The 12,882-nt window shown below is 42.9% G+C and overlaps 1 long non-coding RNA gene across 1 annotated transcript; it reads right to left on the bottom strand.

The window, feature by feature from the left end:
- Window positions 1–6,497: 6,497 nt before the first annotated feature.
- On the bottom strand, window positions 6,498–10,069 carry LOC141053945 (uncharacterized). The gene is made up of 2 exons (XR_012221293.1): window positions 9,807–10,069; window positions 6,498–7,537 (listed from the first exon to the last, which is right to left on the bottom strand). It is a non-coding gene; the product is annotated as an uncharacterized lncRNA (long non-coding RNA).
- Between the last annotated feature and the right edge of the window lie 2,813 nt (window positions 10,070–12,882).

Genomic DNA, 12,882 nt, shown 5'->3' with positions numbered 1-12,882 from the left:
CTCTGATTTCGGATCTATTCTCCAGAGTTAAAGGTGCTTGCTGGTTTACCAAGCTTGACCTCAGGGGGGCGTATAATCTTATCCGCATTAAGCATGGGGATGAATGGAAGACGGCGTTTAATACTCCGGAGGGACATTTTGAGTACCTGGTGATGCCTTTTGGGCTCACTAATGCCCCTTCTGTCTTCCAGTGCTTCATGAATGACATTTTCCGAGACTTCGTGGATACATTTTTGATTATCTATCTGGATGATATTTTGATCTTCTCCAAGGATTGGGATTCTCATGTGGAACATGTTCGGACTGTGTTCCGGATCTTGAGGGAGAATTCTCTGTATGTCAAGGGATCGAAATGCCTTTTTGGGGTACAGAGGATTTCTTTTCTGGGATTTATTTTGTCTCCGTCAACTATTGAAATGGACCCGGCCAAGGTACAGGCCATTCATGATTGGGTTCAGCCCACTTCTTTGAAGGCCCTCCAGAAGTTTTTGGGTTTTGCTAATTTTTATCGGAAATTTATAGCAAAATTTTCTAGTATTGCCAAGCCATTGACTGATCTGACTAAAAAGGGTGCTGATGTGTTGAATTGGTCTCTGGAGGCTGTTTCTTCCTTTCAGGAGCTGAAGCGAAGATTCACTTCTGCCCCGGTTTTGCGGCAACCTGATGTCTCACTCCCGTTCCAGGTAGAGGTGGACGCTTCTGAGATTGGTGCTGGAGCGGTTTTGTCCCAAAAGGATCCTGTAACATCTAAGATGAATCCCTTTGCTTTCTTTTCCCGAAAGTTCTCTCCATCTGAACGTAACTATGATGTGGGGAATCGGGAACTGTTAGCCATGAAATGGGCACTTGAGGAGTGGAGACATTGGTTGGAGGGAGCTAAACACCAAGTTGTGGTCCTCACTGACCACAAGAATTTGATTTACCTGGAATCGGCCAAACGCTTGAACCCTAGACAGGCTAGGTGGGCCTTGTTTTTTACACGTTTTGATTTTGTGGTCTCTTTTCTTCCTGGCACTAAGAATGTCAAGGCAGACGCCATATCTAGGAGCTTCCTTGCTGATTCTCCTGTAGTGACCAAGCCTGCTACCATCTTAGGCGAAGGGGTAGTTCTTTCTGCTATCTCGCCCGATCTGAGACGTGCTCTGGAAGAGTTCCAGGAGGACAAACCTGAGCGTTGTCCCAGTGGAAAGTTGTATGTTCTTGACCAGTGGAAGAAGAGAGTGATGTCTGAAGTTCATTGCTCTGCATTGGCTGGTCATCCAGGTATTTTTGGTACTAGAGATCTGGTGAGTCGGTCTTTTTGGTGGCCCGCCTTGTCTTGTGATGTCAGGAATTTTGTGTAGTCCTGTGGGACTTGCTCCCGGTCTAAACCTTGTTCTCGCTCTAGTGGGTTGTTGATGCCTTTGCCGGTCCCCAGGAGGCCATGGACCCATATTTCTATGGATTTCATCTCTGATATGCCTGTCTCCCAGAGAATGACTGTTATTTGGGTGATTTGTGATAGGTTCTCTAAGATGGTTCATCTTGTACCACTCCCTAAGTTGCCATCTTCCTCTGAGTTGGTGCCCCTGTTTTTGCAACAGGTGGTTCGCTTGCATGGGATTCCTGAGGACATTGTGTCTGACGGAGGAGTTCAATTTGTGTCTAGATTTTGGAGGACTTTCTGTTCCAAGCTGGGAATTCAGTTGTCCTTCTCCTCTGCTTTTCACCCTCAGACCAATGGGCAGACGGAGAGAACAAACCAGACCTTGGAGTCATATTTGAGATGTTTTATTTCCACTGATCAGGATGATTGGGTTTCATTTTTGCCCTTGGCCGAATTTGCTTTAAATAATAGAGCTAGTTCTGCCACTTTGATGTCACCTTTTTTTTGTAACTTTGGGTTTCATCCTCGATTTTCTTCAGGGCAGGTGGAGCCTTCTGCCTGCCCAGGTGTTGACACTGTGGTGGAGAGAATGCACCAGATCTGGGACCAAGTGGTGGATAAGTTATCTCTCTCCCAGGAAAAGGCCCAGCGGTTTTCCAACTGACATAGGACCATCGGTCCCCAGTTTAAGGTTGGTGATATGGTTTGGTTATCATCAAAAAATATCGCTATGAAGGTGGCTTCTCCTAAGTTTAAGCCTAGATTTATTGGACCTTACAAAATTTTGGAGATTTTTAATCCGGTCTCTTTTCGTTTGGCTCTTCCTGTCACATTTAAAATTCAAAATGTGTTTCATAAGTCCTTGTTGAAGAGGTTTGTTGAACCAGTTGTTCCTGGGGTGGCACCTCCTGACCCTGTATTAGTTGAAGGTAACATGGAATATGAGGTAGAGAAGATACTGGATTCCCGTCTGGCTAGACGAAGACTCCAGTATTTGGTTAAGTGGAAGGGTTATGGTCAGGAGGATAATTCCTGGGTCTCTGCCTCTGATATTCATGCCAAAAGATTGGTGCGTGCCTTTCATCGGGCTCACCCTGATCACCCTGGTGGCGTGAATGAGGGTTCGGTGACCCCTCCTCAAGGGGGGTACTGTTGTGAATTCGTTTTCCCCTTCTCCATTGAGGTCTGATGAAATCCCTCTTCTGGTGAAGGAAGGTAGTGAGGCTGATTACAAAGCACCTGAGCAGAATCATGATGACTGGGTGCCTGGGATCGCTGACTGGATATAAGACAGCCGACGCCCGTCTGCCTTACGGGCGTCGGCTAAGTTTTCTGCTCTACTTTTTGCATTTGTGTTTTTGTTTTGTTTTTGTTTTGTTTTTGCCTTGTTGGTCTGGATTTCTGCCTCACCCTGCTGGGTGAGCTGAATTCCTTTTTGCTCTGTCTTCAGATAATACCAGAGCACTGATATAGTTTTTGAAGCCTAGCGTCTTCAGGGCTTTTTTCCTATCAGTCTGTTGGCTCTTGTTTTTGAGAGGGTTTTGGCGGATTGCAGACAGCAGCTGTCCTATCCTATCCTATTTAGTTAGCTTGGGCCCCAACATTTGCTCAGCCTATCTTTCTGTCTGTGTAAGTGTTTTTCCATCTCGCTTCACCGTCATTATATGTTGGGGGCTGCCTTCTGCTTTGGGGTCTGCTCTGGGGCAGTTTAGATTTCCCTTTTCTGTCTTTAGGCTATTTAGTTCTCCGGCTGTGATCGAGGGGTCTAGGGCACCATAGGAACCCCCCACGGCTACTGCTAGTTGTTGTTGTTAGATTCAGGGGTCTGCAATCCGATAGTTGCCAACTTCTCTGGGTTTCTGGACTTAGCTAGTAATTCTGTTTTTGCCTCCTACGGTTACTCATTCATAACAGTTTTGTATAATACAAAGATTTCTAGACCCGATAATGTGGTCCGTTTTATCACAGAATTCAATGGACAACATGAATGTCTTAGATTCTATTTAAGCAAATTTTGGCCCATTTTAAAATCTGATCCCATAATTTCCAAGTTTACAGGTGACCGTCCTAATATCACATTTAGGAGATCAACTAATTTAGGTGATAAGTTAGTTAAAAGCCACTACGTCCAAGATACTATTGGTGGCAGTTTTGTTCCTAAACAAACTTCTACCATGGGTTGTAGACCCTGTGGGTCTTGTGTGGCTTGTCCAAACATTATCAGGGCTTGTAATTTTACTATTTCTGATAAATCCCGCACTTTTAATATCACCAAAAACATTACCTGTTCCTCAACGGCAGTAGTCTATTGTGCCACGTGTCCATGCTCCCTCATCTATGTTGGGCTTACCACCCGACAACTCAAGGTGAGGGTGCGTGAGCACGTATTGGGCATAAAGGCAGCCAAGGACATAGAAGATATTTCCTTACTCAAGACACTGCCTAAACATTTTAAAATGTACCACAATAGTGACTCGACTTTGCATAGAGTGATTGGGATTGATATGGTACATGGTGGTATCAGAGGTGGCAATATTAGCAAAAAACTTGCCCAACTTGAGACCCAGTGGATTTGGACGCTTCGTACTGTGTCCCCACTGGGTCTCAATGAGACTCTGTCTTTTATACCATTTTTATAGCATTTTAATTTTCTTTCTATTATTCCTTTTTCTCAGTTTATTTGGTTTGTGACCAGCTCTATGGATCTTCATGAACACTTATGGACCTATTGAAGGCACAAGAGATGGATTTTTTGTATCCTGACAAAAGATTATTTGTTGGAATTCTGATATTGTGTCGTAATTTTCTATTCATAAGCCATGATTCATGTATTTATTTATTCATTTCCCATCTATAAATTGCTCTCTGATACATATGAATGTCTTTAACACGTTTTGTCTTAATTCTTTAATCACACATCATGATTCATGTATTTATTTACCCATTTACTATCTATATATTGCTCTTTTATGCATATGAATGTCTTTAATATATTTTGTCAATATAATGTTCTAAGTGGCATTATCTGTTCATTTTATATTTCATTACATAGTTCCACGCATTTATTAGATTGCTGGGAGCGCTGTTTTTTGTTCATGTAAACAGTCTGGCTTTGCATACAGCAGAGCTCATGAGCGGCCTGACATTCTGGTAGGCTACAAGGTGATGGCGTCTTTATGTATTTATAAGCACGCCCCTCTGGGCGGCAGCTACTTGCATGACGTCAATCGCCTTGTCAGTCTCAGGATAACGGTGACCGCGCATGCGCCGCACTGCTTTATGCACCGGATCTATTGCACTATAAATAAACCTCTTACCTGAGTGTGTACCATCTCCCTGATGAAGGAGCTTTCCGAAACGTGCGTCGGGGCGCGTTCTATTGGCATACCGCTTCTCCCACCGCCTCTTTATATCCAGAGATGTTCCCGTTCTTAATATCAGGTATTCAGAGCACCACCGGCGCGGACTCTCCTCAGTGATAATTATAAGATCTTAATCTGACTTTGTGTCCACTTTTTAAACAAGGAGGGTTCAGTCACTCTGTGTTATTAAAAGAAAAACATATAACAAAACATAGAATATTCTCTATGGGGGTCAGGTGGCGTGTACCTAGGTGATTTATACCACTATAATAACCTATGATTTGTCTCCAGTCCACAGGTGACTGTTAACCACGCCTACTGGACTCCCTTACACACTCAGGATTTTGTATTCCAATCCTCATACATTCACTCAAGAGAACATTCAAGGAGTCTCGTATGTAACATAAAACATATATTTATGGCGTTTTAGTTCTATAATTTTAAAAGACAGACAAAACAGCACACTTACCAGGAAACAACATTCAACAAAGTACAGAAGACAAAACAAAATACCTGCAAAAATTCATCTTATACCGGATTCCTTAACCCCTTAGTGACGGAGCCCATTTTTAAAAACAGCACCCCCTGACATATTGAAAACCTCTGTCAGGTAGTTTATTAACCCTGCAGGTGATTTTCAGGAATCAATGCAAAGTGGTATAGCAGGATACAGCAAGTTGTCAGCTATAGTGGACAGCCGACAGCTGCTGGATCGTCACCTGTACGGGGATGGTACTCTCTTATAGCTCAGGTCAGTAAAAAGTCGTATTGGCTGTCATTAAGGGGTTAATCTAGCGAGAATCACCCTTGATTCTCCCATCTAGATAAATTTAACGTGCACACGGAGTTTTTTATTCCACAGTAGCCTTCTCACACTGGCTTTGTACCCATTCAAAAATAAAAATAAATACAAAAAATAAAGATTATTGTTATTCAGCGGAATATCTTAAAAGAACAAACAAACCCCAAATCTATGGAGCTTCGCAACTTACAGGAGTTATTATAACTCCAATTGCATGTAAACTTCCAACTTACAGGAGCCTCTCACAAACCCCAACTGGAAAAGTCCACAATCACAGTCCCCATTCAATTCCTAGAATAACATTCATACTGGATTAACAAGGTTACCGAATATAATAAAAATTATTAAATGTTCTTACCTGTATACAGATACAGACGATTCCCAGAGATCCTTAGACTATACGAAATCCGTCACTTCCCCTCTGCCCGGGATAACTGATAATGCCCCTGGTGACGCCTAATGTCAAGGCGGAGGACTTACTTAAGGAGTTCCAGACTCCCCCGTGCACGGTTTACAGTCCTCACCGGTGAGGGAAAGGTGTTGGATTCCCGGCCAACGCACCAAATGTCAGTGGAGTTTTCATGTTCCAATTAGAAATCGTCCAGACCTGAATAAGTAAGATGTTTCTTTATTTGGTCATGCCGGCATGGAGAGAGAATGACAACCACTCCAGGTGTGGGCCGTCCTCTGTCTGACTCCATACAGATTCTTAGATTTTAAGTAGAAGAATAATAGGGCGTTTAAAATACTGCATTTGCAAAAATAGTACATACAATTGGAATATGCTTAGCTGTTAGCAATCCTTATCTACGTTACCAGAGTACAAAAAGTGATGATTCTTTATTTAGGAATGCCAGCTAGCAGTAACACCCAAAAGTAACACCCATATATTACATCAGCTGAAAAGAGTTTCAGTCTAAGCATAATAATTATGCATGCAAAGAGAAAGATTGAGTAACTAGGTGAATATAATAAAAATACGTCTTTATTGGTTAACATGTATATCATTCAATACAAAAATACAAAGATTAAAATGACACCACAAGATGAAAGAACAGAATAACCCGGGAAAAACACCCAGCCACAGGATATCAAGTAATATAACAATATATATAGAGAATAACCACATCTATATAGATAACAAATGTCTGCTAGTTCCCCATCCCCCCAATTGGGGGTCACTGCGCCACATTATCAGTCCATTGTGACCACCTAGTGTGCATAGGTAAATTTAGAGTGGCCAGTTTAAGGAGATATCTTACCAGATATGCATGGAGGCTGAGTGAGCCCAGGACCAGGTAGGACAAACGCCCGACGCGCGTTTCGCGTGACTACAAGCACGCTTTCTCAAGGGCAGTATACCGGGGAGTGCGCACAGGACCTTCTTAAGCCCATGTGACAAGTCACATGGTTTCCAATCGGCCAATCAGAGCGGTTTGGCGCGGCGCATGCGCACTGTCCACCCAAAGGAGTGCGCACAGGACCTGCTTAAACCCATGTGATAAGTCACATGGTTTCCAATCGGCCAATCAGAGCGGTTTGGCGCGGCGCATGCGCACTGTCCACCCGAAGGGCAGACAATGCAGAGAGAGCGTCATGCGTTGCCCCGGGCATCAGGGGAGAGGAAGTCCCCGGAAGCCCGGAGGAAGGCAAAGAGACACTCCTCCACATATCGGCCACAAACAGGAACAGTGGGCATGCGCACAACCACTGACACCAATGGATGTAAATATACATCATATGAAACAAGGAACACTGGGCATAGGTCAAAAATGAACAAAGATGTAAAAAAGCAACTAAAAATAGAGAATACTCAGAAATTCAGAATATGACATCACAATACATGTTGCTCTCTTCAAATTAAAGCGTCCCAGAATCGTCCATAAACACCGATGTCTGAAATTGATGAACATCCAATGTAGATATTGAAATTAGGGCCAGTGGGATCGCCACATATAATGGAACAGATAAATCCAATTGATGAGTAGAGAAGAGGTCTCACATAGACTAAGAGGGGAAATAAGTGAAACATATATCAAAAATACACATATACAATACAAAATAAAAATTAAAAAAATTAAATAAAACACACCCCACTACCTGGGATATGAGGGAACAAGTAAGAAAAAGGGGCAAAAGGATAAATAACTAAAAAGACCAAAAGAGGCTCAGTATGTACTTTTCAGGATATCCTACAGGAAAGAGGCAAAGGATAAAGATTCGTTAAGTCCTTTAGGGGCCATTGTATCAAGTGTAATAATCCATTTGGTCTCAATTTGAGCCAACCTGCGTTTATAGTTCCCCCCCCTTAACCCTAGATGTACTTGATCAATCCCTCTAATTTTAAGGGAAGTTGATTCCCCATTGTGATATTGTCGAAAATGGCGGGGCAGAGTTTTCAGGAGGGACACATCGGCCACTGTCTTGGATGCACAAATGTCCCGCACATGTTCACGCACCCTCATCCTCAGCTCCCTCGATGTTAGTCCAATATAGATTTTTGGACAGTCGCATGTAGCATAATAGATCACGTTCATACTGCCACAAGAAATTCGATGGCGTATATTGAACTGTCTCCTTCCATCTGTGGTCTTAAAGGTGGTGCAGCGCAGGACATTTGTGCATGCAAGACAGTGGCCGCAAGGTATGGAGCCAGGTGTAGGGCCCCTAGAGCCAAATGGATTGACTTGTACATGTCGATAATGACTCTGCACAAGGAGATCTTTAAGATTTTTAGATCTTCTTGGGGTCATTGACGGATATGAACCCAGAGCAGCTCCCAGGGAGGGTTCGGTACCCAAAACAGGCCAGTGTTTCATAAGGATCTGTCTCATATCCTCCCATTGATGGTTAAAAGTAGATATAAATCTAATAGGTGCCTCCTTATTTGGGTAAGGGGACCTCTTCGAGGATCCCAAAAGACTGCCGCGTGGTGTTGCCCTTGCTCTTAAATAACCTTTTTTAATGCTTCTATTTGAATATCCACGGTTAAGGAATCGCTCCTTCAAATCAGCAGATTGGATCTCAAATCTAGTATCCGAAGAACAAATCCGCCTCGCCCGTAGGAACTGTCCGACCGGAACAGCTCCTATGGTGGAAGGATTGTGGGCAGAGGACGCATGAACCAAAGAGTTAACGGATGTCGGTTTACGATAGACATCCGTCTGGATATAGCCAGAGTGATCAACACTCATGGCAATATCCAGAAAACTGATTTCAGTGGCATCATAGGAATAAGTCAGATGGATGTTAAATTCATTATGGTTCAGCGTCCTCATGAACTCCCCGAGCTGCTGCACCGATCCATCCCACAAAAAGAAAATATCATCTATATATCTATACCAACACAGCACATGGGAGGCGGCCTGTACGCCTGCATCGCCAAAAATCAATCTCTCCCATGAACCGAGGAAGAGATTAGCATACGCAGGCGCACAGGCCGCGCCCATGGCTGTGCCGCGCTTCTGTAGAAAAAACTTATCTTTAAAAGTAAAAAAATTGTGGGTAAGGATAAAGCGCAGCAGCTCGAGGATGAGCCCACACAAGGGGCCACCCAGATCGGAAGCGCCCAGGAAGAGGCGGACTGCCTCCAAACCGTGAGAATGTTCAATACACGTGTAAAGACTTTCCACATCGGCAGTCACTAATAAAGTCCCTTGGTCCACAAAAACACCATCGACCCTAGCCAGGGCGTCCGTAGTGTCACGTATGTATGATGGTAAAGTTTCCACCAAAGGTTTTAAATAAAAGTCAATAAATTGACAAATAGGATCACAGAGTCCATCAATGCCTGACACTATAGGGCGCCCTGGCGGGTCAAGGGCGTTCTTATGGACCTTGGGCAACAGGTAAAAAGTTGGGATCCTCGGATACTTAATCACAAGACCATCAAAGACCTGCCTTGAGATGACATTGTTATCCAGTGCCTCCAGGAGGATGCCCTGGAGGTCGAGAGAGAAGGTCACAAGTGGGTTGGACGGCAGACATGAGTAGGTATTTAAATCTCTTAGTTGACGAAAAGCCTCACACTCATATTTATCGTGAGGCCAGACAACAATATTCCCCCCCTTGTCCGCCGGTTTAAAGACCACATCAGTAAGCTTTTGTAGCTCTTGTATAGCAATACGCTGAGCATGCGTCAGATTATCATATCGACGCTTGGTCGATAGTTCTTTGAAGTCCTCATAAACCAATTTAGTAAAGACTTCAATAGCTGGACATAGCGACAAAGGGGGGAATTTAGTTAACTTTGGAAGAATAGACGTTGGAAACCTACTTGTTGACGGAGCTGCTTGCTCATCCAATAGTTCCTCCAAATTGCGAAGAGCCTCTCTCTCGACCTCACTGATCATCTCCCTGGAGGTCCTCCTGGCGTGTAATTTACGCAATAAAAGTTTGCGTGAAAATAAATGCAGGTCCTTTATGGCTGTGAAGAAGTGGAAAGAGTTAGTTGGACAAAATGACAATCCTCTAGACAACACTTCCAATTGTACTTTGGACAACACATGTGTAGATAGATTAAGTACCTGTACACCTCCCTGGGATTGAGGCACCTTTCCTGTATTAGACTTGTTCTTAGTGATTTGTCTTGTCATGATACGTTTAGTTGTAGAGACAAAACCTGAAGAGCCCGTATTGGAAGAATTTTTTGAACCATACTCATTCTCTCCAGAAGTATTTGACCTCATGGAAGCAGACCTTGATCGAAAGCGTGAAAAACTCCTAAATTGCGATCTAGAACGGTCTTGAGGATTCCGCCATTTATACATTCGTGCTAATTTTTTATCCTCCACATCTCTCTGAAATTTTTTTGCTTTAGTGGACTGAATTTCTTGAGCCCACTTCTGTGAAAGGTCATCCATTTCCTCATTAAATTTTTTTAGGAGATCACTAGACATATCTCTACGAAGAATAACCTGTAGGGCTTCCATCTCAGTTTCAAGTGACACCAAAGAATCCTGGTTCATTTGTTTCAAAAGTTCCATAAAGCCTCTAGAGCATGTGTTAATCAGGGTTTCCCATTTATTCATGAAATCATCATCCTGAATGGGGAACGATGGAAAGACCTGTATACGTAGACCACGTGGTATTAGGTCTTTATGTAAATATTTTTCTAAAAAAGCATGGTTCCACCAAATACGGGTTCGTCTACGAAGTAGATCCTTAAACTGTTTTGTGGTCTCCTGAATTGCCCCACTAGTCCCGCCCCCATCTGTATCATCCTGTAATGTGTCATTAATAAGTGCACGCCATGTCTGGTCACGAGCACGAAAGTCCATATTAGGGCTGAGGTAGGCTGTGAAAAACACAGAAACAATTATTAAATGCAAAAACCTCAGTGACATTATCACTATGTCAAAGAATAGGGTTTTAAGGCTATAAATAGCCACCCTAAATCAGGAAGAACACCTGAAACACCCACTCCAATAGGTATGCATGCAAAGAGAAAGATTGAGTAACTAGGTGAATATAATAAAAATACGTCTTTATTGGTTAACATGTATATCATTCAATACAAAAATGCAAAGATTAAAATGACACCACAAGATGAAAGAACAGAATAACCCGGGAAAAACACCCAGCCACAGGATATCAAGTAATATAACAATATATAGAGAGAATAACCACATCTATATAGATAACAAATGTCTGCTAGTTCCCCATCCCCCCAATTGGGGGTCACTGCGCCACATTATCAGTCCATTGTGACCACCTAGTGTGCATAGGTAAATTTAGAGTGGCCAGTTTAAGGAGATATCTTACCAGATATGCATGGAGGCTGAGTGAGCCCAGGACCAGGTAGGACAAGCATAATAATTGCCTATATGCAATCATGTGTGTATATATATATATATATATATATATATATATACATACTGACACACATACACATATATACAGTTAGGTCCATATATATTTGGACAGAGACAACATTTTTCTAATTTTGGTTCTAGACATTACCACAATGAATTTTAAACAAAACAATTCCGATGCAGGTGAAGTTCAGACTTTCAGCTTTCATTTGAGGGTGTCCACATTAACATTGGATGAAGGGTTTAGGAGTTTCAGCTCCTTAATATGTGCCACGCTGTTTTTAAAGGGACCAAAAGTAATTGGACAATTGACTCCAAGGCCATTTCATGGACAGGTGTGGGCAATCCCTTCGTTATGTCATTCTCAATTAAGAACATAAAAGGCCTGAAGTTGATTTGAGGTGTGGTTCTTGCATTTGGAAGGTTTTGCTGTGAAGGAAACATGTGGTCAAAGGAGCTCTCCATGCAGGTGAAACAAGCCATCCTTAAGCTGCAAAAACAGAAAAAACCCATCCGACAAATTGCTTCAACACATTAGGAGGGGCAAAATCTACAGTTTGGTACATCCTGAGAAAGAAAGAAAGCACTGGTGAACTCATCAATGCAAAAAGACCTGGGCGCCCACGGAAGACAACAGTGGTGGATGATCGCAGAATAGTCTCCATGGTGAAGAGAAACCCCTTCACAACAGCCAACCAAGTGACCAACACTCTCCAGGAGGCAGGCGTATCAATATCCAAATCTACCATAAAGAGAAGACTGCATGAAAGTAAATACAGAGGGGTCACTGCACGGTGCAAGCCACTCATAAGCATCAAGAATCAAAAGGCTAGACTGGACTTGGCTAAAAACATCTAAAAAAGCCAGCACAGTTCTGGAAGAACATTCTTTGGACAGATGAAACCAAGATCAACCTCTACCAGACTGATGGAAAGAGAAAAGTATGGCGAAGGCGTGGTACAGCTCATGATCCAAAGCATACCACATCATCTGTAACACACGGCGGAGGCAGTGTGATGGCTTGGGCATGCATGGCTGCCAGTGGCACTGGGTCACTAGTGTTTATTGATGATGGGACACAGGACAGAAGCAGCCGAATGAATTCTGAGGTATTCAGAGCCATACTGTGTGCTCAGATCCTGCCAAATGCAGCCACATTGATTGGTCGCCGTTTCATACTACAGATGGACAATGACCCAAAACATAAAGCCAAAGCAACCCAGGAGTTTATTAAAGCAAAGAAGTGGAATATTCTGGAATGGCCAAGTCAGTCACCTGATCTCAACCCAATTGAGCATGCATTTCACTTGTTAAAGACTATACTTCAGACAGAAAGGCCCACAAGCAAACAGCAACTGAAAACCACCGCAGTGAAGGCCTGGCAGAGCATCAAAAAGGAGGAAACACAGCGTCTGGTGATGTCCATGAGCTCAAGACTTCAGGCAGTCATTGCCAACAAAGGGTTTTCAACCAAGTACTAGAATTGAACATTTTATTTACAATTATTTAATCTGTCCAATTACTTTTGGTCCCTTTAAA

This window comes from Dendrobates tinctorius, unplaced genomic scaffold (genome assembly GCF_039654945.1).
Source record: "Dendrobates tinctorius isolate UK_male_01 unplaced genomic scaffold, ASM3965494v1 ptg000173l, whole genome shotgun sequence".
In the NCBI taxonomy this organism is placed as follows: domain Eukaryota; kingdom Metazoa; phylum Chordata; class Amphibia; order Anura; family Dendrobatidae; genus Dendrobates; species Dendrobates tinctorius.
This window is presented reverse-complemented; position numbering and strand designations above follow the sequence as displayed.